A 26,383-nucleotide genomic window follows, 5' to 3' on the forward strand; every position below is an offset into this window, starting at 1 on the left:
ATTGTTTTTTTAGAAGTGATAAGGAATCATGCATTTGTGTTAATAAGTGCTCAGTTATGAATTTAATTTACTTTACTTGCTTTACTTTAGTTCCTTATTCACCTCTCAAGTTATACTGAGTCATAATTAAATAAAATTATAATCAACCAAAAGGCATGATTATTATCGAAGAAGCCATGGACCCAGTCTATTGAAACGGCACACTTTCTGGGCCTACTGTAAGGTGATGTAGACGATTTTTTATTTTTTAGTGGGTGAAAATGCCTTCGCACATACAGCAACCGCCGTTTACTGCGTCGAGTGGTGTGGTCACTAAAACCATCCCTTTTCTCCTTCTGGGGAGACACCCTTCTCGGGACTACTTTCTGCATTACTTTCGGAGGACCCCGAACGGCGTATGGACCAATTCTACTCACCCACGACTGGGTCCACCATATTTGTAGCCAGCTTTCGAAGTTCCTTTGAACCCATTTACCTATTGTAGGAATCAACACTCCTGCCACTCTATTCAAAATTCGATCGGCTTTGCCATCGAATGCCACTGTATGGCTTGGCATCCCCATTCCGTGGCGTTAGTTGTGGCATGTTTTTTCGTAAAGTCCTCGTTCTCGGACCCGGGAGGTCGATAGGTGTCTCCCCACTGATCACAAAAATTGCTGCGCCTGAGAGAGTGCAGAAGGTTGAGGCAACCTGAGTGCCGTTGTCCGTTGCACAGCCTCCAGTGTTTTGCTCTTGGTTTTACAGTTTAGCGCATCTACTCAGGATCTCGTCGTAGCTCAGATTCCTGAGATCGTGACCGAGAATAGGTCTTTGGGCTGCGCTAGACGTTAACGCTTTAGGTTTCCGAGCATCTGGCGTGTCGTACAGAAGTTCACGCTCACTCAAGTACCTCAGGAGGATCCTGAGCAGGTATGCGGGTATTCTAAACCTCTCTCGTAGTACTTTTATTATGTCTGCCCATCGTAAGCTATTAAAGACATTTTATACATCGAGCGTGTTGCCAGGATGATGATGCGCCTCGGATAGGAGCGTCCGGATTGAGCGCGGTTAGAGCTTCAGTACAATAGCAAATTTCCCAGTAGAAACTACAGTCTTTAGAGAGTATTCGTCCTCCGCTTATCCAATTTCGGCACGTCACAAACATCGTCTTGGGCTCTTAAGTAATTTGAAGAGGTTTTATAGTTCTTAATTTTTTCTGGCCACCTCCCTATTTTCGATATTTCCATGTCCTTAAACGGAAAAAGTCCAATGACGTCAGCGATTATTAAGAAAACACTCGGCACCGCCCAAGCTCAGAATGCATTTTTTTTCTTCTCATATTTGCCGGCAAATTTTTGTTTTAAGCTGTTTGTCGCTAAATGCTGGCAACGCACATAACTACTTTATAAAAAAAAGTATTTGGACTAAAAGTGCACTAAAATTTACATACATACATACACGAATCATACGCAAACGAAATAGAGAAAAAGAGGCTTGGTCTGGACGATTACGTGCCGTGTGAACAAATTGCATTTGAATTGCTTAAAGAAAAAAAAAAAAAAAAATAAAATAAAAGCAACTTGAAATTGCAGCTAAATGCATTAGCAATAAATGCCAAGCTGAAATTATGAAAAAGAAAATTAAAATATTTTTACTTGGCACGTACGCGATGACGCCGCGACGAATGACTATAACTACACTTTTTCTCTGGATTATTTTGCTTTGTAAATTATTGTTAATATTAACTAAAACGAAAACACAATAATAAAATTGCAACAACAGTGCATGCAAAAAGCACGTAGACAAAACAACATTTCCGCATCATTAGTGGAAATTAAGCGAGCGGAGAAAAGAATACTACTTAAAGGTGTTTCTGTTTGTTGCTTGCACAAAATCAAATAAAACATATAAACAATCAGCCAACAAGTGGCGTGGCGCACTGTCTGTCGAACGCGCCCATACGAGCACAATTATTGCAACTGTCACCTACTTGTCGAGTAGCGAAATTTATCTCACTACTTCTGCTTTTTGTTTCTTGCTTTTTTACTAATTACACAGCAAAAAGGAAGACAAAAGGCTTTTGACTGACTGTCGTCGTCGTCGTTTAATGAACATAAAATGCACACTTCCTTCCGCTAATTGCTGTCAGCGCAAATGCCTTCATCGGCAACACAGGGGCACAAAATACAAGTAAAAGCTTGACTAAGACAGCGAGGCGAATGTTTGCATGCGCACAGTCGCCAACTAAGTAAAATAAAAAAATAATAATAATAAGCAACGTTAATTTGTTTTAACAATAATGCAGCACCTTGAAATGTCGCCGCAAAACAGAAAAAAAAAGCAAAAACTCATTTGCTTTGTGAAAAATAATGCAGTTTCGAGTGGGTGTTGAAACAGTTTGCAATCTATTAAACGAAGACAAAGTCCTTGAAATAGAGAGAAAATAATAAAATACAAAAAATGCCTTACAATAAAAGCGAAAATGTGCATAGGCAAATACACATTCAACAAAATACTGTACATAAGTTCCTTTTCGCTTTTGCTCCTCTTCCTTTGGTCACCCAACATTTCTGCTCGTCGCCTGCGGTAGCCAACAAACAGTTGAATAATGATTGTAAAAATGCCATATCTCATTTCAATGATTAAGTCAAATCAGCAAAAATGAATGGATCACTGCGCAAATTGAGCGACAGCATCTAAAATGAATTCGTGCTGGCATTTCAGACAGCGGAGCGTATGAGTTACTCAATATTTTATGGTTGTTGCCCCTGCTGTTGCTGTTGCCTCCTGCTATTTTAACGCATTTGCTTTGAGCGTCTCAAATTTCCTAATATAAAGCAATCACGCCGCATTAAATAAATGCTAAATGATTTTAAAAGTTATTCTGACACAAATTTTGCTCAAGGTCAAGAGTGTACTAAAATTTCAGGCATTTAATTTTCACGAAGGGAAATTTGTGACAGCTCGAAGTGTATTAAAACATAAAACAAAAGCGCAATTATTAATACGTGGAAATATAATATGAAATGTTGTATAGTTTTCTCAAATATTATATTAGAAAAAATTTAAGAATAATATAAATTGTCCAAGTGTTTCGAAAATCCGAAAGATATAAGATATATGTACATATGTATGCCTACATTTGTTTTGAAAAATGGCAAAATTACGCAGAACTTATTCTTTGCTATGAGTATGCAAGTATTTTCCTCTCATTCTTGCAGTAATTAGCATTTGATGAAATAAAATTTAAATCATAATTTATTAATTATTTGAAACTTCAATTGAAATTAACTTGTTAAAATTAAATAAAAATAAAAAATTAATAATAAAAATAGTAATAATATAAAATAAAAAATAAAAATATAAAATATAAAATAAAAAATAAATGATATGAAATAAAAAATAAATAATAAAGAACTGAACTAATAACAATTTTTAGCCTATTTCCCCTGAACTTTAACTGCTGCAATTGAACTACAGGTTCTTCTAACAGAAAATGTTAAGTGAACAGTGATCGTCGTATTATAAATGTTAGTAATATGAGTGCGGCCGTCGTAGCCGAATGGGTTGGTGCGTGACTACCATTCGGAATTCACTGAGAGAACGTCGGTTCGAATCTCGTTGAAACACCAAAAATTAAGAAAAACATTTTTCTAATAGCGGTCGCCCCTCGGCAGGCAATGGCAAACCTCCGAGTGTATTTCTGCCATGAAAAACCTCCTCATAAAAATATTTGCCGTTCGGAGTCGGCTTGAAACTGTAGGTCCCTCCATTTGTGGAACAATATCAAGACGCACATCACAAATAGGAGGAGGAGCTCGGCCAAACACCCAAAAAGGGTGTACGCGCCAATTATATATGTATGTATATATATAATATGAGTAAATGCATGGAATAAACGTTTGCACTTACACCTTCAAATTGTTATGCACTCATGTTAACAATATGCTTTTAATTACAGCGAGAGGCGCAAATGAGGTATCATGGCTAGAGTTTTGTGTGGTGCAATTTTATCAATATCGCAAAATAAGAAAAGTTTGCCCGCAGGAGCAAATAAATGATATTTTATAAATAATATTTAGATTTTCAATGAATATAGACTGTTTATTTTAACTACAGTTTCCCGCTGACAAAAAATGTTAACATGTTTAACAGTGATAACAGCATTACAAATGTTAATGTGAATGGATACATGAAATGGCGGTTTACGCTTCGCAATCTTAGGAAGATCCTGTGTCCATGTTAACAAGTATACTTTTAATTGCAGCCAGACCGGTAAAGGAGATATCATAGTTTAAGATTTTTGTGATAGAATTTGCGTACAACTACACATCCAACAATGCAGAATGGCAAAATTATCATGAACCTCTTCATGACTGATTTTAAAATTTAGCAACTGTGTAGTTCAAAAATAATCGTCAATAATACAATATATTATTTTCAGTGTACATATTTCTCCACCGAATTGATTTTCAGAGTTGAGACTTTTTGTGGTTGGAAATTTGAAAATAAGACAATATTTTCAACTTAAGATGACAGCAGGGATTCTAATGCATCAAAAGTATATTCTGGCAAGAACCGAATACGCTCATTTTTGATACAAGTTTTATCAATATAGAAAAATACGAGAAGTTTTTCGCAGAAAAAATAAAAAAGTGCTATTTTAGTAAAAATAATATTTATTTTCAAGCGTTGCAGACTATTTATTTGTTTGTATGTGTAGAAGTTCAATTTGAATTAATTGATTAGTTCGTTACGAGGCAAACTTTCTGCAAGCTATGAATTAATATATAAAAGACAAGTAATGTTGGTTGACAAGTACATACATACTATGAGCACGTAGTGGCTCCTCTGCTTGTTTCGATAGAAGCGAATAACTTTTCTATACGCTGAGTTCGTGCTCTCACCGATTTGACCCGATGGATGAGGTATAACTAGTACAAGGCGAATCTGCGAGTGTACAAGTTGATCTCGATTCTACAAGTACAAATACAAAAATTTGGTGAAGTATCACTAAATTTCAGTGGAAGGAAGTAGAGGAAAAGAAAATACAAATACTCTCACTTTTGACAATCAGGCACCTGCCATAAGCTGCTCAAACAACAACGCCCAGAAAATGTGCACCTTATACTAGTGTTGGTACTCTCAATGGGCAAATTAACGGCACATACGAAAATTATGTTATTCTTTGAGCAGTGTAAAAGGCAAAGAGCACTTATTGAGGCAAATGTACTTAGTATCCAATAACAAAGCGACATAGGAATATGACACAGGGAGTGAACTCAAACGCCCACATATGTATATAATATTATGTTGCGTGGCCTTTGAAATTTATAATTTGGTTGTTTACACATTTTTTTTTGGTTTTTGTCTAAGGTGCTTTATTTGTTATTGACTTTACTGATTAGAGCGCCAATTTATTTTGATAGCCCACTTCTAGTCAATGCCAAATGGGCGATACGGAATTCATTTTTGTTTTTCATTTATTTTTCATACTAATTTTTAACGGCAATTTCATAGTAATAGTAGTAAAAGTAGTAGTAGTGGTAGACTTACAGAATCTAAAAATAAATAACAAAGAATTGCGTGTGCATGTAATAAATTATGAGAGGAAAAAAATAAGCAATTGGATTATGAAATCAATGCCTGAAAGGGAGGAATGCCTGATAAAATCAACGCTGATAATTCTAAATGAAGTTACTCGCATTACTTCGGTGCTTTTGTGCATTAATGTAGCAAAAAAGAAACGCTTCGCCTTATGTATTTAACTACGAATTTTACATGGCCATGGAGAAATGTTACCCTGCATTGCGCGTCCGCCTGTATTCATTCGAACTTAACATTCGCTTTTATCGTTTCGAGTGCCTTCAACTAAGTGATATAGAATTTGTTAGAAAATTCGTTAAGTAGTTACAAAGACTTTTGATTTTTATTGATTCACTGGCTGATACAAACAGCGCTGCGCAATTTCAAGTAAAAATAATAAAAAAAATGCAAATGCCAAAATTAAAAATATTGCAGAAGCAAAACAAGCAAGCAAAACATTTTAGCTTTTCATGGGATGAGTAATTTTCGACCACTGTTTATATGGACACAAATTTATTGCCGACATAATTTTTCTTCATTATTTCGACGCACACACTTACATTTTCGAGGGCTACATTTTTATGCACTTGGCTATTGGCATTCACCTTGAACGTGATAATCAGTAGTAGTGGCAGTAATGGGTTTGGTACTCGAGCTCATTTTTCAACCGTTCGTTGAAATATTTTTTAAATTGTAATTTTTGTCATAATTTTTCTTGCCTCTGGAATTGCCTGCTTTTGCGTATCGGCAGATATTTGCTGACACACCACCAATGCCGGCTATGCATATTTCGCTGACATTTCAACTGATTTATGATATTTGATGCCGAAAATTCTGTAATGCGACTATTGCAAAATGAGTTGCTACAGAAAGTCAGGTTCTGAAGAATTATTTTTTGACAACCCAGAAATAATAATACAAAAATAAAGAAACAAAAATTAAATTGAGGGCGAAGTGAACGAACGACGCAGTTTAGGTGTAAACAAAGTGCATTAACAGTTTCAAAAATTCGATATGTCAATCGAAATATTATATATTTACATATGTAAATCGCGTTGCTCGTAGAAACAGAAATTTGAGGGCGCGATATGACTAGTGATTTTTCGATATCTGCACTTGCAAGTAAATTCTCGATAGTTTTTCCCGACTAAACTAGTTTTATTACTTTATTGTTTTCAAGTTTGCAGTACTTAAAGCTAAAACTCTCATTCAGCGTAAATTCATTCTCTCATATTAATTTGCGAGTTTTTCGTGTTGACTTTTTTAGACTTTGGGAAGTTGAAATTTTGCAAGAACTCCATATAATATGAAGTAAATCCATGCATTTGGCACAGAAATATTTTTTAATAATTTTATTATATATTTTGTTCACGCCCCTATATTTTTTTATGTATAAGAAGGTTGAATTAGTTTTAAAGGTGACACACAGATGGCGCTATTTATCACTTTATCGCGTTGGCAATACTGAATATATATTCATGACAAAGCCTCATCCCTAGGCTTTGTTTATCAGTATCTGTCATTTCGCTGAAGTATAAACAACGCAGTGTTTTCGTGCTCCGAGTATGTCAACTTTCGTGCCGTCGAAACGCAATTTGCGGGAAGCTTTGCTTTTCTGCTTCAATTTGAAAAAAAATACAGCTCAAGCCCGTGAATTGCTGCAGGAGGCCTACCCAGACCATACTCCGTCGATTTCAACATGTGAGTACTGGTTTCGACGATTCAAAAGTGGTGATTTTCACACCGAAGACAAGGAGCGTCTTGGCCAGCCCAAAAAGTTCGAGGACGCGGAATTGGGGGAATTGGTAAACGAGGACTCGTGCCAAACCCAAGAAGAGCTTGCTGACTCATTGGGCGTTGATAAATCAACCGTTTGCAAGCGTCTAAAAGCGATGGGAATGATCCAAAAGCAAGGACATTGGGTCCCGTACGAGTTGAAGCTGCGCGACGTCGAACGGCGATTTTTTACGTGCGAATTGCTGATCGAGCGACAAAATCGGAAGGGTTTTTTGCATCGGGTGGTGACTGGCGACGAAAAATGGATCCACTACGATAACCCAAAACGCAAAAAATCATGGGGTTTGCCCGGCCACGCATCAACGTCGACGGCCAAGCAGAATATTCACGGCAAGAAAATCATGCTCTGCATTTGGTGGGATCAGGTCGGCGTCGTATATTTTGAGCTGCTCCAACCGGGCGAAACAATCACGGGGGATCGTTACCGACTGCAATTGATGCGTTTAAGCCGGGCATTGAAAGAAAAACGGCCGGAAACGGTAAAAAGGCACGACAAGGTTATTTTGCAACATGACAACGCTCGGCCGCATGTTGCTCAACCTGTCAAAAAATACCTTGGAACGCTTGGCTGGGAAGTGTTACCCCACCCGCCGTATAGTCCAGACATAGCTCCCTCCGATTATCATTTGTTCCGGCATATGAGTCTCGATTTGGCGGACCAGCGGTTCTCCTCGTACGAGGCTACCAAAATATGGGTTGAGTCATGGATAGCCAAGCAGCGGCCAGAATTTTGGAGAAACGGCATCCGGAAATTGCCCGAAAGATGGGCGAAAGTTGTAGCTAGCGATGACCAATACTTCGAATAAAATATTTTGTACCGTTTTTTCACAATAAAGCCCCAAATCTTCGAAAAAAAACCTTTAAAACTAATTCAACCTCCCAATATTTTTTTTTTAATATTTTCAAAAAATGCTTATTTTAGATTGTAAGGATTTAGACCCGCTATAGTTTTTTATTATTATATTTAAAGCAGAAAATTCTCACTTAAAGCTGATGGATGACCAAATCAGTGATTATTCGCTTTTCAATTTTTTTGAATTTTTAGGGCCAAATTTTTATGAAAATTTTTAAACTTAATTTCTTTCTAATAGGTCTTACCTACGCTATAATCCTCTTATATGCAGTGAATTCATGCAATTGTCACTGAAATATAATTTAATTACTTAAAAAAAAATTCAAAAAATCTTATTTAAGTTATAAAATTTATACCTCTATAATTTTTTATTTTTATATTTCAAGCAGAAAATTGTAAGTAAACAGAAAATCGACGCTTCTTAAAGCTGACAGATAAATAAAGAACTAATTTCAAAAATTTTATAAATTTTTTGAAAATTAAAAATTTCTATAATTTCTTTAATAGGTCAAACATTCTCCCATAAATGAAATATGTTGTAATTACTTGAAAAAAAAAATATTTAAAAAAAAGTTGTTAACAAATAGTTTATTTTCATATTTTAGTAATAATAAAATTAATTTAAACATGTTGGCTAACAATTACTTCATACATATTTATATAAATAGATTTACCAATTATCAAAAAGTCTAGAACATCTCATCTCCGATTTCTATTATTTATAAGAAATTCTAGTTCAGTAGTCACGCAAAAAGGCTTTAAGATGGGCGCTAAAAAAATTAAAATTGTCCCCATATATAGGGTTCTCCAATAAGAGGTGTTATTTTGATATTCAAAGAAAAATGATATTTTTTTAAATAAATGATCGTATGTTTATTTCACTATGAAAAGAAAAGTACACCGTTAGTAGTGGAAAATAACATCAGGAAAATGAACACCCCGACCGCGCTCACAGGATAATATCCTTTTCATGAAATTTTCCATAACAGAATTGCAAAGTGGCTGCCCTATATACTCGATAGCCTCACGAATTCCATCTTTGAGGTCTTGAATTGACCCTGGGCTGTTGGCGTAGACCTTCTCTTTCACGTGGCCCCAAAGAAAAAGTCACAAGGTGATCTAACACAAGATCTCGGTGGCCAATTGTGATCACCTCTTCGAGAGATAACACGGTCCGGAAACTTTTTCCGTATAAGATCAATGGTGGCACGAAACCATAGCGCCGTCTTGTTGAAAATAAACGTTGTCCAGATCAATACCATCCAATTCCGGCCATAAAAAATTGTTAATCATCTCTCGATAGCGCAATCCATTCCGAAATAACAGCTGTTGTTGGAAAACCCTTTATGATGTGAGGCTACTGTGGCGAACGACTTATGATAAAAATAACAAATACACGATATTTCACTACCTACTTGTTTTTTTTTGTTTTTGTTTTTTTTTTTTGTGTTTTGTTTTGATTTTTGTTTTGTTTTGTTTTGTTTCAATTCTCATTAATTTCTTATAAAAATATAGTCCAAATATCATAAGAATCAATGTTTCAAACTTTGCACAAGATTTATAAAAAATCGAAAAATTTTCATCAAAATTTTAAATTGTTTTAACAGAATTGAACATTTTTTAATTAGAATAAAAAAACTGTATGGGTAAGCAGTTTCATAGTTCATTAAATATTAGCCTAATAAAGTGCAAGTTAAAAATGGATCAAAACTATTAGTGATTTTTGATCATTTTTCCCCCTCACGGTGTTGCGCATTTTGGTCATATAAAAAAAGATCTAAACTCAAAAGTGCAAGTCAGCGTTCTATTGGATTCGCATAAGCAGAATTTGAGAAGAGAATTAAAGGCATTCCCTGTTTCAATTTCAAAATCAATACTGAAATTTTCTCGGTTTTACTTACTAATTTTCGGAAATGATAGCAATTTTTTAAATTGCAACAAAATTTTATTCATACCTCTTTTTAATTTTTATTTTTGTCATTGTATATTTGAAAAGTGAGCTTCATTTGACTCTTGTGTGCTTGGTGTACATTTTGATCATTATACCCAAAACAAAAACGACATACCTAAATACGAGAGTGTTTTAAAAAGTACGTGCAAAAATAAAAACGACTTGATTGTTTAAGGTAAATCTTCTTTAGTTTTCGACTACTTCTACTTCACTTCTTATACACTTCGTCGAACGCTGTTCTAGTTTGTTGATCGCTTCCGAATAATAGGATTTGTACAAGTCTCAAAAATTCCCATTCGTTTCTGCAATCACCTTCTAGTTTGAATAAAAAAAATTTCCGCCAGCCGTTTTTTTTTTTGTAAATTGTGAAACAAATAGCAGAACGAGGGAGTCAAGTCTGTAAAATAGGGGGGATATGAATGGAGTTGGAACCTTATTGCCGTTAATTTTGCGACCACAACAGCTGATGCGTGGGCTGGTGCGTTGTCGTGATATAAAATGGAAAATCACATGACTGCCTCGATTCGAACGAATGCGAAACGCAAAAAAATATATCGATCTGCCTGAAACTTGGTGTTTGTTCTTCCAAGAGAAGCTACTAAATAAACATAACCTCGATACGCGCCAGTAGGGGAATCTTTCTGATTTTGCACGTACTCTTCAAACCACCCTCTTACCTTAAGTAATCAAGTACATGAGGATATTTGCGTTAGGCAGCAACGAAGCGATGAATGAATTTTCAGCTCTTCAGTTTTTCTCAACGAATGAATAGGCCAAAAGAGCCAAAAAGGTATTAGTATGCTAACAGCGTTCAAATGGCTTGGCGTAGGTGTTGAAAATTTGAGAAGCAGTAGAAAACAGGCAAAGTCGCCATGAAATATGCAACTGTTCTAAACACACAGCAAAGTCAGCAGGTGTGAATTTTTGATAGAAAATCAAGAGAAACATTTTGTAAAGCACACATTTGCACATTTGTTTAATAAAAACAAAAACCGTGCGCACTCACAAAACTTCACATAACAAAAACACGCAGTTGGCAGGTCTTTGGCAGAAAAAATAGACAAACTGAAATTGCTCGTTCTGGTAGGGACAAAAATGAGCAGCAATTTAAAGTGTTGGATAATCAGTAGAAGCAGCATTTTCTGCTACACAATTGCCTTAAATTAGAAGCATGCGCAAAAGGGCGCATTTGCCTGAAAATGGAAAAGAAAGAGGAAAGAAATGAGAATGCCTTGAGTGGAGGCGCTGAGCAAAACGAATCACATGTGATGCGAAGCACGTTTTTAGGCGTCTAGATGCGGTGCTGTGCTTTAGCTGCGAATTATCCACTCACTGGCGGACGCACATAAAAAAGTCGTTAGCGCACTATACAGGCATATTTATAGGCTCTAAGTGCCAGTGTATGTGCATATGTGTGTGTGAAACTTGAGCTCGAATACATGCACACACTCGCTGCTTGAATGTGTGCTTGTGTGTTAGTGCATGGATGTTTGGAAATTAGTCCACTTCATACGCTCTCTTGCGTCGTTTTAATGCCATTGAGTCGAACTTTGAGCCGTGCAATGCGTGCCTTGACAAAATATTACGCATACTGGCGCACACCCAAGCATAAAATGTTCTTTAAAGGCATTAGAGGACGTTGAGTCACCATTGCAAGCAGTTAGAAATTTTGGTGCTATATTCACTGAAGCAGCTACAAACCAACGAGGTGCATGAACCACTTTGTTTGCTTACTTATTGCTTTGAATTTATTTCCCACACATGTGAGCGCCTAAAATTGCGCTACGTCCGAAAACTATTTGCCTTCTTTTTTCTTCTTTTGAATACCTCGATGTGTGTTTAACAATCTTTAGCTGCGTCATAGTAAATAAATATTTAATGGCTAACGCATATCAGGCGGCATTGAACCTTTTTCTTTTATGCTAAAAATAGAAAGGAGAGCAAGCAAGCTTCTCTTCCTTAACTAAAACTAACTTCCATTTATACAATATTGCCTCGTACGCCTCGAAGTAGGCTATCTGAGTTTGTATTGATTTGTGCCGATTTCCTGTGGCTTTGGTGACCCTCAAATTGACGCTCAGTACACAGAAAGGGCGAAACGGAACGTAAGTGAAGTGCATACTCGCATGTCATTTGTCAGCTGTGAGTTGACGTGCATGGAAGTGGGCACTATAGAAAAATTAATGAACAGAGAGCAGAAAATAGTTTTCGAAATTAATTATTAACCACTTACTTCTATTTCTGTTTTCTTCCGCTTTTTAAGTGATCGCTTTATGTATACTTGGGGGAGTGCCGGACTAGTACTTCAACCATTTCACCTACGTACCTATTTTTATTTTTATAAAAAATCCTTTTGTCGCTTCTTAATCACACTTTCGGTGCAAGCAATAAAATCTAACAGTCGCTTCCTGTCGACGTCAGGCATAAAGCTAGTAAAAAAAAATAATAGCAGTGAAGTAGAATTGCAAAGCAAATACACCGATGAGCAGTGATGGTAAATGTAGGGAAAATTCCCTACATGTAGGGATATTTATCGAAAAAGAAGGACAGTTGTTTTTAAATTCTGTAAATGTGGGGAATTTTCAAAAAGGACAGAAAAAATTTTACAATAGCGGGAAATATTAAAAAAGTTCATTTAAAATAAAAAGCCGCAGTAAGATTTCATGCCAGTATTTTTTTCCTTATGGCAGCATACTTTTAAAGCGGAAATACGGCAACATTTCCATTTTTTCTTCGTTAACGCTAACGCGATTTTTTCTTCGCGCGAAAATTATTAGTTGTCCCGCGTTTTTTTTTTTAGTTTTAGCTTTTTTATATATTTAAAATTTATATATTTTACAGAAATGAGATCCTTCTCTTCGACTGACTCTTCGGAGGAATACCAGGAGAAAATTCAAGTATCGGAAACAAAAGTTCAATAACAAGTGCCTTGACGACGACAATTTTAGTGGCTGATTAAAAGCTGTGGCTAACGATCCATTCAAATGCAAATGCGCTGAGTGCGACAAAGTTTTGAACTGCGGCAATTCTGATTTGCAGAAGCACGCCGAAGCAAAAACGTACCAAAAAAATATGAAGACAATAAAAAAGGCACCTAAAATAAACAGTGTTTTTTAAGAAAAAGCCGAGTAAACCAAATGGTTCCAGAAATTTCGAAATAAGATTTAGCATGTTCTTCGCTGAGCATAATGTCGCGCTGCAAGTGGTGGACCATTTTATCCCAATCTTGAAAGTAATCGTGCCGGATCCTGAAAAAATAGAAACTCTGTCTTGTTTTAAACAGAACTGAATGTAATGAAAAAGTGTAATTTTTAGTCTTTTTGCTGAATTTTTCTTCATATATGTGTTTATAATATAATAAATATGTGTATTTATATATATTTTTGAAATAAAATTTCTTATTAAAGTGTCTTATAAAGTTTCAAAATAGCACCAAGCCCAAAACTTAAGCAAATAATTCAATTTTGACGTTGCAAGTCCCTTATTATAGTGTAAACACGGGAGAAAAATATGTGGGGAATTTTTTAGGGAAAATTATTTGAAGCGTAGGGAAAAGTAGGAAATTTTTTTGGGCTGTGTAGGGATTTTTCAAAAAATCATTTACCATCACTGCCGATGAGACATCTAACAATGAGCTGAAATGTTGAACAAAAGATAAGAGCAAAGTTGAAATAAGAATTGTAAGAAATTAGGTTAAATTACAATGGTTGCCACTCTCTACTCTCTCAATTTTCCGCTCTAACTCCCAGTTTATATCTCAATTAAAAAATATAATATTGCGAAAGGTTGCGGATTCTAGGTCTGCCAGACATCCAAGGAACTCAGCTATGGTAAGAGCGGAACAGTGGCAAAGAAAGTGTGCAATACTCTCTGCTTTCCCCTCATTACTGTAGCTGCGCTAAAAGTTATTCGCATTGAGCTCCGTACGCTTCCCATGTGTTCGCCTTAGGCAATGCCTGATGATGATACCAACCACTGTACTAATGAAAGGTCGGTCGGATTAGATAAGGGGCCTAAACTTCATCTATTCGAGCCCATATTCTATTTATCTCACAAGTGGTGATCCATCTATAGTTGGCTTATACGACGTAGAATGACCTAATATAGAGCTCACATACTGGACAGAGTTGTTTGATTTATGATCAATTCTTCTAATCCACTCATCCAATTCGTAATCCAATTTCCAGGAAAATTTCTATGTCCAAGAGTTCAAACAACATTCGTGGTATACCGCTTACCCGGCGCATTTACAATAGTTCTATATGCAGTTGCTGCTTTAGGGGAAGAATGATCGCGCTGTAGATATTCAATGGCATTTTGGCTGTCAGACTATATAGTAATCCGTTGTGCTATCCCGGGCGTTGACCCACAAAGCAGCTTCTTTTGTAGCTATTAGTTCTGATTAACTTGGGCAAAATCTCTTAGGCGCTTATCGCACCAATCAAGAATAGAAGCAGCTCGGCTTTCAATGCAGTCGTCAGGTAGCCGAGCCATAGACTTAGGTTTAACTGCAGCACTTCGCAGTTAATGCCGCTATAAGGACAATACCATTAATATCCCGAATATTCTCGATGTTTGATTTGCGGATATATTTTAGTTCTCTTATTATTCTAAGTTTGGAAGATGGAATTTTAGTCCGATCAGTTTAGGTTTTGTGGAACCGACGTGAAGCTCAAAATAGGGTAGTGCTATGTGCTAAAAAAATGTAAATATTTTTTGTTTTTGGATTATTTCAGAACAGACATAACCGCGTGAGTTGGCGCCTTAAACTAGCTAAGTTTCTGGCATATCACGGATGTTATTTTATAAATGCATCAATAGTGCAAATTCCAAACGCTACATAAATGAAAATGATAAATACAAGGTGGCACAAAATTATTCATCCAATTTCGTTTTTGAGTAACCTTTTTACTAAAAAAATATTTTGAATGATGGGCATCTATATTTTGACCTTTACGCGCTCCATTACTCGTCTTTTTGTATGCCACAAGCGTCAAATATGATTGTCATACGACACCATTTGCAAAAATTATAGACCTTCTGATGGGGTGATTAATTTTGCGCCAACTATGTTACTGCCTACAAAAATCAAGAGGAGTTCACTCAACGCCAAAATACCAAAAGTATGCTTTAACCCGCCGGAATTTTCTGAGCAAACAGTGCACTCTTAAGCGTAAAAGCACTCGCCAAACTTTGCTTTTGAGATCAAACTCATGCCGAAAATTGAGTTTGAACTACCTTAGTGCTCACTTTTCATGCATAAAATGCGTTTATTGTATTTCCAGAACAGTAAAAATAATAAAAAAATGATCAAATAATTTCTTCTTCTTGATGGGAGAGAAACTATGGAAGAAACTAGCAGCTGCGCTGCACCAGTCGAGCTGCTATTCTATTGTGTCATATTTGATTCTCATGTATGTGTGTGTATGTATGTAAAAATAGTTATGACCACTTTGTTTCCATTTTGCTGTCTTTGCTGCGCTTTGTTCGATTCCAATTCATTGGGCACTTAAATCCTTTGAATCCACTTCACGCTATTTTCCGCACGCTCAAGTGCCATTTAAGGCGTAGCAACAAAGCGTAGTGAAATATCGATTGTATAACACAATATAACGGATATCTGATAATCCTAACGGTACTTTAAACAAAAGTAGTAACCTATTGTGCGCATAAAGTGTACTCGTTCAATGATAAAATTTAATGATAGCTTAATGTATTTCAACAGTCAACTCTTAAGGAAATTGATCTTTTACTTATTAAAATGGGGCGTTATTTAGAAATTTCAGTAAGTCTTTAATCTTCCAAATATACTGCATTCCATTCAAAATAATCAATTACTCTGCGACACTCTGCAGTGTTATGTTTTGTTATGCTACGTTATGTTATGTTGTGTTATGTTAAATGCGCCTTGATTTTTTCTTTAAATTATTGATCCTTAATCTAATCGAATGTATGTGTGTTGCGTTGCGTTATGCTATGTTTTGTTATGTTACGTTATGTTATGTTATGCTATGTTATGCTGTGTTATGTTAAATGCGCCTTGATTTTTTCTTTAAATTATTAATCCTTAATCTAATCGAATGTATGTGTGTTGCGTTGCGTTATGCTATGTTTTGTTATGTTACGTTATGTTATGTTATGCTATGTTATGCTGTGTTATGTTAAATGCGCCTTAATTTTTTCTTTAAATTATTGATCCTTAATCTAATCGAATGTATGTGTGTTGCGTTGCGTTATGCTATGTTTTGTTATGTTACGTTATGTTATGTTATGCTATGTTATGCTGTGTTATGTTAAATGTGCCTTGATTTTTTCTTTAAACTATTAATCCTTCATCTAATCTAATGTATGTGTTCGCTTCTAATGCACTTCAAAAGCACGTCCATTATAGCCCACGCACTGACTATTTGGCATTTTGTTAGCCCATCTACTCAGCTGTCATGCGGTCTACATACGTAGATATGTATGTATGTACATGCATATTCAAATATTTATCTTCTCACTCGGAAGTGTTTATTTTTATATAATTAATTTATTAGTTGAATTATATATTTTCTTTCACCTACTTTTTATATATATTTTTTTTTTTCGCTCACTTTAATTTATCAGGCATTCTTTTCTGATCATTGACGTCAGAGCACACCAGAGCCATCAGCATCAGAAAGTTCACGTGTTATCATAGCAGTGCTATATTAAAATTTCTCTTACTTTTGGCACATGCCTTCATTTATAAGAAACTCGTATTTTGTTTTGTGCCTGTTGCGCTGGGCGAAGTACAAAAATTAATAGTTTGCAGTTGATTGCTAGCATTTTGCTGTTGTTCATTTCCATAAGTATCATATACAGGAAAATAATTATAATTATTTGGCCACACAAGTTTTCTCCTCTATTTATAGTTTGCTTCGGGAAGCACACAAGAAAATGTCATATTTCTGAAAGGCATTAATGAACACATTTCTCACACAGCAGCGGTTACACAAAATTTCCTGCTTTTAATTTCACATCAAAATGTTCAAAGGAGCAGGAACTCAGTACATTATTACATTTATTTGTTAATAATTATAAAGTTTTCGAAGAAAATTTCGCGTGCATAAATTGTTTTGGCCTCAAGTACTTCGACCTCCTTTCGATTGCTTCTCTGCCACTCTACCCATTAGCTGCGTTTTCTTCTTGTGAATATGTGCGACCCGTGTGTCGTGGGTGGGTCGTTTCCATGCGGCCTTTTGCACTTTCCCTTGCGCTTTTTTACCAGTCGCAGGCTTGGCTGTTTCTATTCTTGAATTGTTTATTGATTTTGAAATACTTAAGCACTCAATAAAAGTTTCTGGGAAATAATTTCAGTGTAATTTTGTTATGTGCTTTTAACGTTCTATTCAAGCATTGGCTAAATTCGAGGTATATTAAATAACTTTTTAAAGAAATGTAAATACCTGCTGTCGCCAAAAATATAGGAAATAACTTAAACTTAAATAAAAGTAAAGGGACTTTAAATATTTAAGGCACAGCCAAGAGTTGCTGCAAATGTCTTCTAATTGAGGTCAGAATATCGATAAATAAATAAAAACAATAATTCAATTTGTTTTTTTCTATTGCTAAAAAGGCCTTGAGCTCATCTGATAAAATATGAAAATTATAACAAAAATTTTAATTTCAACTTCAGATAAATAAATTTTAAAAGCTGGAATAAGTTTGTTATAAAATTTTATTTACTAAAATTTTAATTAAAAAACGGGAAAAATATCAATCAATTTTATTTTAAATTGGAAATTAGGAAAGAAAATTGCTTATAATTTTTTGAAAAACTTGATATTTCAAAATTGTGAATGAATATCACATAAAACATATTAAAATTTATTTTATTTTATTTATTTATTTTTAGTAGAAAAACAGAAAAGTAAACACATTATTTTGAAACTTTTAATCTAAATGAAACTTAAACTTTAAAATTGTGATTGAATTTCATAACAAAAACTAAGCTACATAAATCTTAAATCTTAATTCTTAGATCTTACATTTTTTTTTATTGAAAAAAATAAATTTTTTTTTGACCTTTTAATTTGAAAATTTTAATGGCATTTCATAAAAATTAGTTAAATTCTGGTGGCAAATAGAAAAGAAAATTATTTTGAAGTTTTTATTTAAAAAATGCCTAAAATTAAAAAAAAAAATTTTATACAATAGATTTTTGAAACTTTCAACCTAACTTTAAACTTTTCATTTTAAACTTTTAGTTAAATTGGTGTATAATATTTTATTTAAAACAAACTTCAAATGTTAAAATTGTGATCGAATTTCAGAAAAGAAAAAAAATTCAGGTGAAATCAATTTCAATGTAAGTTGAACAAAAGTAGGGTAGTTTTAATTCAGGTGCAAAATACGAAAGAAAATGGTTTTGCAATATTTTATATTGTATATTGAAAAAACCTGAAATTTCAAAATTTAGTTTCACAAAATCCACATTCCGGAGATTGAAGAAAATGGTTTTTAAGTTTTTAATTAAGAAAAACTGAAACTTTAAAATTGTGATTGAATTAAAACCAAAAAAATTAATACATTTTTTTTTTAATCTAAACTTTTAACATAAGTAGCAAAAAAATGCATGAAAATTGTTTTGAAACTCTTAATCCAACAAAAACTTAATTTTAAAAATTTTGGTTGAAATTGCTTTGAATTGTTTTTTGTTTTTAGAAAACTTTAAGCTTAAACATTTGAAAAGCATTTCATAACAAAATATCACTGCTTACAAAAAAATTTTAATTCAGGTGGTAAGGAGAAAGAAAATTGCTTTGAAACTCTTAATTAAATTTTATAAAAAAATGTATGATACGTAAATAAATTTGATGTAAGTGGAGAAAAAGTAAACAAATTTGTTTTGCGTCTGTTAATTTTAAAAACTTTTAAATGAAAAAATTACACCTCATAAAAAAGTTGAATCGCGTTTACAAAAACGAAATTTTTGAATAAATAGAAAATAATTTTTTTCGAAGAACTTTTCATTCAAAAAACCTTGAGTTTTAGCATTCTAATTCAATAAATACCAAATAAAATCTTCATCAAATTTAACCATATTAAAATAAAGTTTGAGTTAAAGGAAAGAAGAATAAAATAAAATTTATATTTTAATAAAAATTAACTAGAATAAAACAAAAAAAAAAAAATAAAATAAAATAAAATAAAATGAAATTAAGTTAAATGAAATGAAATAGAATGAAATATGTACAAATTAAACAAGTTTATTCGGTTAAAATGAAATTTAAGTTAAATTAAAGTTAGTCAAATAGCAGTTTAAAAATTCCCTTTTTAAAATGTATAACGCGAAAAGCTTGAATTTTTAAAATTTAAATTAAATTTTATTCAATTTTCATTCAATTTCATTCGTTATTCAAATGTAAATTCGAAAATAAAATTTAATTGCTTAAATTTATTTACTCAAATACTCCAGATACCTACATATGTACATGTGTATATGTATTTCGTTGCTTATCGCCAAACCACAGCGTCAGTTCAGCTTGGGTCTTCACTGGGGGTCTGAAGGAACGTTGCCCTCAATGATAGCAAAATGAAGCGCAATCCCGCTCTCATTCCAATCGAGGCGCATTCCCATTTATGAGCGAAGGCTGAAAATATTCGTATTCTCTCGTATCACACGCTGATGGCATTTCTACTTTTTTATTGTTGTCTTTTTGTTTTATGCTTTATGCTGAGATTTTCAATTAAATGTCGCTTGCGCAAAAAATTCAAACGAAAGTACATATGTGCGTACATACGTAAGCATACAAGTGCATATGTACGGTAAATGCGGCTCGTTGCGACTCGTATAGCGAATTTTCGATTTTCCTAACTTTCGTGCTTTCGGTTTTTCGGTTTCACTTTCATTTAAATGCTCGACTAATATACACATAGCTCTGTAAGTATATAGTAAATAGTTGTATATAAAATGCATACATACAAAATGTATATACTTTACACACTTTCATTGAGCATATATTCGTTAGTATTTGTTTGTTACTCATACGCCATGTGCGACAGCCTACCAACTATACGCAGGTACTATAAACATAAACACACACACACATTCCCACTCATACTTCTTTTCGGATTTTCCATTATTTCTGCTTGTGTTCGTTACGTTGTGAAAGCACGTGCTTTTGAATAGCTACAGCTTTCCGTCAGTGCGCGCTCACCATTCAGTCGCATTTCGTTCGTATAGCTCAGCAGACGCTTGCTTCGCTTCGTTTTTACAGTATTCCTACAAAAATACAAACATTGACCGCTATGGTGTATTTTGTATTGAAATAAATAATATACCTACCGGGCGCGCAGTGTGGTGTGTATTACTGTGTTCGCAATTGTGGCGCTCTCCATGTCTCTCTGGTGTCTGTCTGTCTATGCATATGTATTTGTGTGTAGCATGAAGTGAAATATATAATACTAAAGCACCGACTTGCTATAGACATTTTTATCTCACTTTTTTCATATATATATTTCAGTGCATTTTTCAATGTTTTCGTGTTTGTAATTGTGAATGCACTTTTGTTGCTTTGTGTTTTGTTTTTGTTTGCTGCACTGTCCGACATTGTAGTTAACCTCTAGTGACCTTAAAATTGCCCGCTGAGTGCATTAAATGCAACAATTTATGGCGATTTGGCGCGCCCTCGAACTGTTTTATAAAAAAACCAAAAACCAACGAGAAAGCTTTTTTTAGGGGTTGGATTGGGGTGAATGTCGTTGGAGTGCATTGGCTTAAGCTTAATTGTCGGTGGAAGCGGGCTGGCTCGGGTCAGTTCGGCAGCGGTGGTGTGAGTGTGTCTAAGTGTTGCAATTGTTACGCAGTTCATAAGCAGAATATTTCCCCCCTCTAAGCATACACACAATTTTCTTATTTAAATTGACATTTTTCCGGAGATTGAACAATGCCTTGCTGCCTCCTTCTTTACGTAGGCTATCTATACCTGAGCCACTTTTCACGTGCATGACCTTGATTTCCACGCACAGGAAACACTTGCCTTTATGTTAGGTATTCAAGTTTTCTTTTGTGCTGCCGTAATTGAAAATGATAAACAAAGCAGCCTATGTTTGGGGTCCTTCGCGGTGCAATTCATTTATATAAAACTAAAACCTAACCTCTTTTGTAAGAGGATGGCCCTTTGTTTATTACTCATCTTGACTCTTAATAGCCCGCAATTATTCTAAAGCCATTCAAATAATTTTAAATGCAGCAATTAATTAGCTCGTTGACGATTTTTTTTGTTTTTTTTTTTTTGCATTGTCGCGTACTTAGCTGGCGGCTTGCGTTTTAGTTTTGTGCTTGACCACTATTCGGCAGATGCCGGGTTCGAAGCCCACTGGGAAGATGAAATACCATAATAACAAATGTTAGACAATTTTGTTCTCATAGCTGTCGCTTCGTGGCAAGCCATCTTCCGTGTATATTTCTGCCCTGGAAAAGCTCTGCCAAAAACCATCTGCCGTGTGAAGGTGACAAAAATCTTTAGGACAGTCTATTTTATGAGACTACACCAAGACTTCAGCAGTTGCAGGAAAAGCTCGACCAATTACTTAACTAACAGAGAAAAATCTTTACCAAATATGTATAAAATATTTACCCAGGCTGAAAGGCTGTCAGAGCAAGCCAGAACGCTATATATCGCACCCTAAATACAAAAGGGTCACAACTCAAAATTTTCCAAAACTGAGTTTTTTGCATAAATTAATTCCGAGTACACATTTCTAACTGCTGCAAATATTTCGTTCGCATAACTATCTTCTTTAACTGGAAAAATACAGTTATGTCTATTTTTATGTCTAGTGTGTTGCTTTTGCACGATCAACTAAAGAGAATTATTTTTAGTTGCGTTAATGGGCTCAAGAACAGCTGATTACTTTTATTACACATAAAGAGTTTTATTTTGAGTTCTGCCTCTATAACTGTAAAAAGTGATAAATTTCGTGGTATATTATTTTGCATTGTGCCTCTTTAGTTGTGAAAAGTGAGTTCAATTAGGTTAGGAAACTTATAAAATTAAAACATTTTATCAGTTAAAAAGGCACAACTTAAGATAATATCACTAGTTAATCGAAAAAATTTCAGTTAAAGAGTCATTAATCAAAATTTTGTTTTATTTTCGCAAACATAATATAAAATTGAAAGAAATATAGTAGAACCTTCTTCAATGTTATATATTTTCATGATGGACCAATATTTTCTTTAAATATTAGAATAATTTTTACATAAAACGTTTTTCGACTCTCCTGAAAATCTTAGTATTTTGAGTTGTGACCCTTTTGTATTTAGGGTGCGATATATTTGAGCGAAAATTCTGCAGATGCGGCAAAGCTATTGAAAAATATATTGAAAGAAAAAGAGACCCAAGTACTTTTTTATAATTGTTTTGAATTTTGTTTTTGAATAACTTTTTTACTAAATAAAAAAAATGATGTTGAGTGATAGAAATCATTATTTTAACCTGTGTTTATAAACTTTCCGCTATGCTGCTTAATTTTGCGCCACCTTGCACATGGCTCTATTCACTGTCAAGTTGAGCCTTACACTACATTTTTGTATCTTAATCTATTTTGACTGCTTGCTAACCCGTTCTGTGTACTCATTTTCGCCTGCGTATCTCCAACCAACTGGTGGGCGTCCTTCTTTTCCTTGTAGACGCGATAAGCCTACACAATCGGCTAAAGCTTTTCGTAACCTGGAGCGGCTTTGTCATTTGGCACCAAAGACTTTTCTCTTTTCGAGGACGCTCTAAGATCTTCAGTTGGAAATAGTTAATTCTTTATTTTTTTCATTTTTTACCTTAGCCTTATATTAGTATTATCTTGTGCTTCACTTTCCTCAACGAATTGCGCACTATTTCCATGCCAATTATGCTTTGCATATTGAACCATTCCATGCATTTGCAAACTTTCTACTACCCGTTGGCTGCGGACACATAAAATGTAAAATCAATAATAGCTCAATGAAAAAACAGCAAAACAGAAGACTACATAATTTGTTTTCACACATACACATACATTTACTTACATGTAAATTCAATTTACCGTGGCGTATGAGTAACATTTAGTTTTGTGCTTTTCGCAGACTGTGACGCGCTCATCCCGAGTGCTTGACCATTTTAAAGGGCGTTGCAATCAAGTTTTAAGTTCTTTATGCAAATGCCAAGTCTTCGCCGTTTTCTTTAGTTGCCACCATTTGCTTCTGATTTCCAAACGTATTGTGGCATTCGTTATATAAAAACCTATGTTGTATCAGATCAGTCCATAAGTTCGTGCGTTTCTTAAAGGTGGTTCTAAAATTAATAAAAAATATGTTTAAAGTATTTATTAATCAATAATATATTTTCCTTCATTATTTACCATGTCTTCCCAACGTTTAGGCAAATTTTTAATTCCCTGCTCAAAAAATTGTTTGTCCTTGGAGCTAAAATACGCTTCGATATCCCTTTTTATAGCTTCTTTTGAGAAGTAGTTCTTGTTACTCATATAGGATTGAAGTCCACGGAAAAGGTGATAATCACAAGGTGCAATATCCGGAGAGTTTGGTGGATGCGGCATTAGCTCCCATCAGAGCTCGTTTAGCTTGCCTAATGTTTGCCTTGCGGTATGGGAGACCTCACCTTGTCGTAGTGAAACCAAACTTTGCTATTTATATTCCCTAAAGACGCTCGATTTTTTTAAGTGCCTCATTCAGGTTTGATAGCTGATGAGAATAATAATCAGCAGTTATCGTCTGGTTTGGTTCCAGAAGTTCATAATAAACAATACCGTCCATATCCCACCAAATAGACAGGAGAATCTTCTTGGGGTGAAGGCCATCTCTAGGGGTCGGTTCTAGTGTTTCATCTTTATCTAACCATTGGCGTTTGCGAACAGGATTATTGTAAAGGACCCATTTTTCATCACCAATAACGATACGGTTCAAAAAACTTTCATTTTCAAGCCGTTGCAGCAGCTGAGAACACACATTCACTCTCTGCTGAAGGTTGGCGACGGAAAGTCTATGCGAAACCCAATTTCCCAGCTTTGAAACCTTTCCCAACTGAACCAGGAGTCTGTGAACTGTTCCATGCGATGAATTTAACCTCTGAGCTATCATATCGACTGTCAAATTTTGCTCAGCTTTCACGAGTTCGAGCAAGGCGTCGGAGTTAAAGATTTCAGGACGACCAGCGCGCGGGGCATCCTCCACGTCGCAGTTACCGCTTCGGAATTTTGAAAACAAACAATTTTTTTTTAATTTAACAAAAAATGATATAAAAATAAAAATTATTTAATTCTTAAATTCTTAAATATGAAATGTATTTTTTTGTTTTGGAAATTTATTTGGTAAACATTTTTATGAAAATCTTTCCTAGGAAATTTCGAATATAAAATTAAAAAGCTGGTTTTGAAATATATAACAAAAATAGTTTAGGAATAATTTTTTTAAATATGAAATATAGTTTTTTAAACATTTTTTTTGGAAATTTCTTTGAACAAGACAAAATTAGTTTTTTTTTTTTTCAAAAAAAAAATTTTTTTAAATGTATTTCATCTTAAAAATTTAAAACAAAAATTATAAAAATATTAAAATGAACGTTGAATAAACCTCAAAATTAATACATTTTTTTAGTTTACTTTTTATTATACTCGAGTATGCAAATAAACTAATTTTCAGAAAAAATTATCACAAAATTTGACATGAAATCGCGCGCCTGCAGAAATTTCAAACACTGCGTCAGTGATAAATAGCAGAAAATTTAAAGCGAATTGGTTTAACGGTAATGACGAAAAAAAAATCGGATGAGGTTTCTTTCACTCAACGTGTTTTGTTTTTTAATATACCGTTTTTTTAATTTATTTTCTTATAATTTTTTTTAATTTTTTTTTTATAATAGCTAACTCAATAAAAAAAATTAAAGCATTTTTGTCAATTTCTTTGGAAAAGTTTTATGTGTGATTTCTTCCTCCTGTTTTTCAATTTTTTTTTTTTTATTTTTTTTTATGAGAGCAAAAAAGTTATTACATATAAGTTACATAAAAAGTTATTATCATAAGAAACGCAGCGCTAGCTACAAAGGCTTGCTGCTGAAAGAGCCGATTTATGTGCAGCGGAGTAGATCGGAAAATTTGTAAATTTTGGTTACATTGGCATCTGTAGGATTTTTTAAAAGAAGGTGTATTGAGTTCGGGACAGGTTTCACACTAACCTTCCATCCGTAGAGAGTGCAGGGGCTTAGTGGAGTTTAACTTGTTTTCGTTAGTCATAGGTTCATAGTCCTACTGCTGAATTCATGAATATTTCTAGCACTCAGAGATCATAAGAAAATGAACGTAAACTTAATGATACTAACCCTTATGGCAATTGAACACAAAATAAAAAATGTAGCCGTCTTTAACGACCTTCGAATATTTAGAAACTATGTAGGTTTATTTCCAAAGATGAATTGCAAAAAATTGTTGGGTCACTAATGGATGCAAGCAAATCTTCAATTAAATTTGTTTGAGCAGCCAACTCAGCCGCTCGTAGAGGAGCCTACTGTATTTGGCGACTAATTTCGTACGAAATTGAAAAATGTATAATTGAAAAATTGTGCCTAACTATTACTGCTAGTATCTCATTTTAATAGGCATCGATACTGGTTCTTTTCTCAAGAGACGGAGGGTCTTTTGGGCTACAGATATTTACGAAGGGGAATGGAATGTCGCTTATATGCCGAAGAACCTTTATAATTTATTCTCTATTATTTCGCTTCAAACAAAGTACTGCCAAATTTGCACGCATTCATATTTACATGCAATCCAAGCGTATCAATACCTTCCCCTCTAATCAAACTGATGATAAACTCAGTTGACATAAAATGCGTGCAATTCACAGATGCAAATTATCTCAAAGCAAATTAGTACTCAGACTACTCAGATCTAAAACAAACTTCAAATAATAAATAAAACATATACGGGCTTGTGTGTGTGTGTGTATTTACAATTGCTTTTTTATCACATAATTGCTAAATGAACTTTGCAACCAGAATGGCAATAAAAAGCCTATATTTAAATGTGGCTCCTTTTTATCAACTACAATTAAATAAAAATAGCTATAAATATAAAAGAACAGAACATAAAGAAAAGTTAGTTAATAAGCAACGGAACGCATAAAAAAACAAGGATTATTTGTTTACTATTTTACACTAAGTAGCAAAACTTTTACACCGAGCGAAATTCATTCATCA

General features: G+C 34.2%; 1 protein-coding gene across 2 annotated transcripts in view; it reads left to right on the forward strand.

Annotated features, from left to right (window-relative positions):
* Nucleotides 1–26,383, forward strand: part of LOC129244688 (5'-AMP-activated protein kinase subunit gamma-1-like) — a 133,771-nt gene that overhangs the window by 42,443 nt on the left and 64,945 nt on the right. The window contains exon 1 of one of the 2 annotated variants that reach the window (XM_054882478.1): nucleotides 20,377–20,493. The exons of the other annotated variant lie outside the window; for it this stretch is intronic. The gene's annotated coding sequence lies outside the window, so the exon portion shown is untranslated. Of the gene's footprint in view, nucleotides 1–20,376; nucleotides 20,494–26,383 lie in introns of those variants that run through there. 2 annotated transcript variants of the gene reach the window in all.

The sequence above is a fragment of the Anastrepha obliqua genome, chromosome 1, assembly GCF_027943255.1.
Source record: "Anastrepha obliqua isolate idAnaObli1 chromosome 1, idAnaObli1_1.0, whole genome shotgun sequence".
Taxonomy (NCBI): Eukaryota; Metazoa; Arthropoda; class Insecta; order Diptera; family Tephritidae; genus Anastrepha; species Anastrepha obliqua.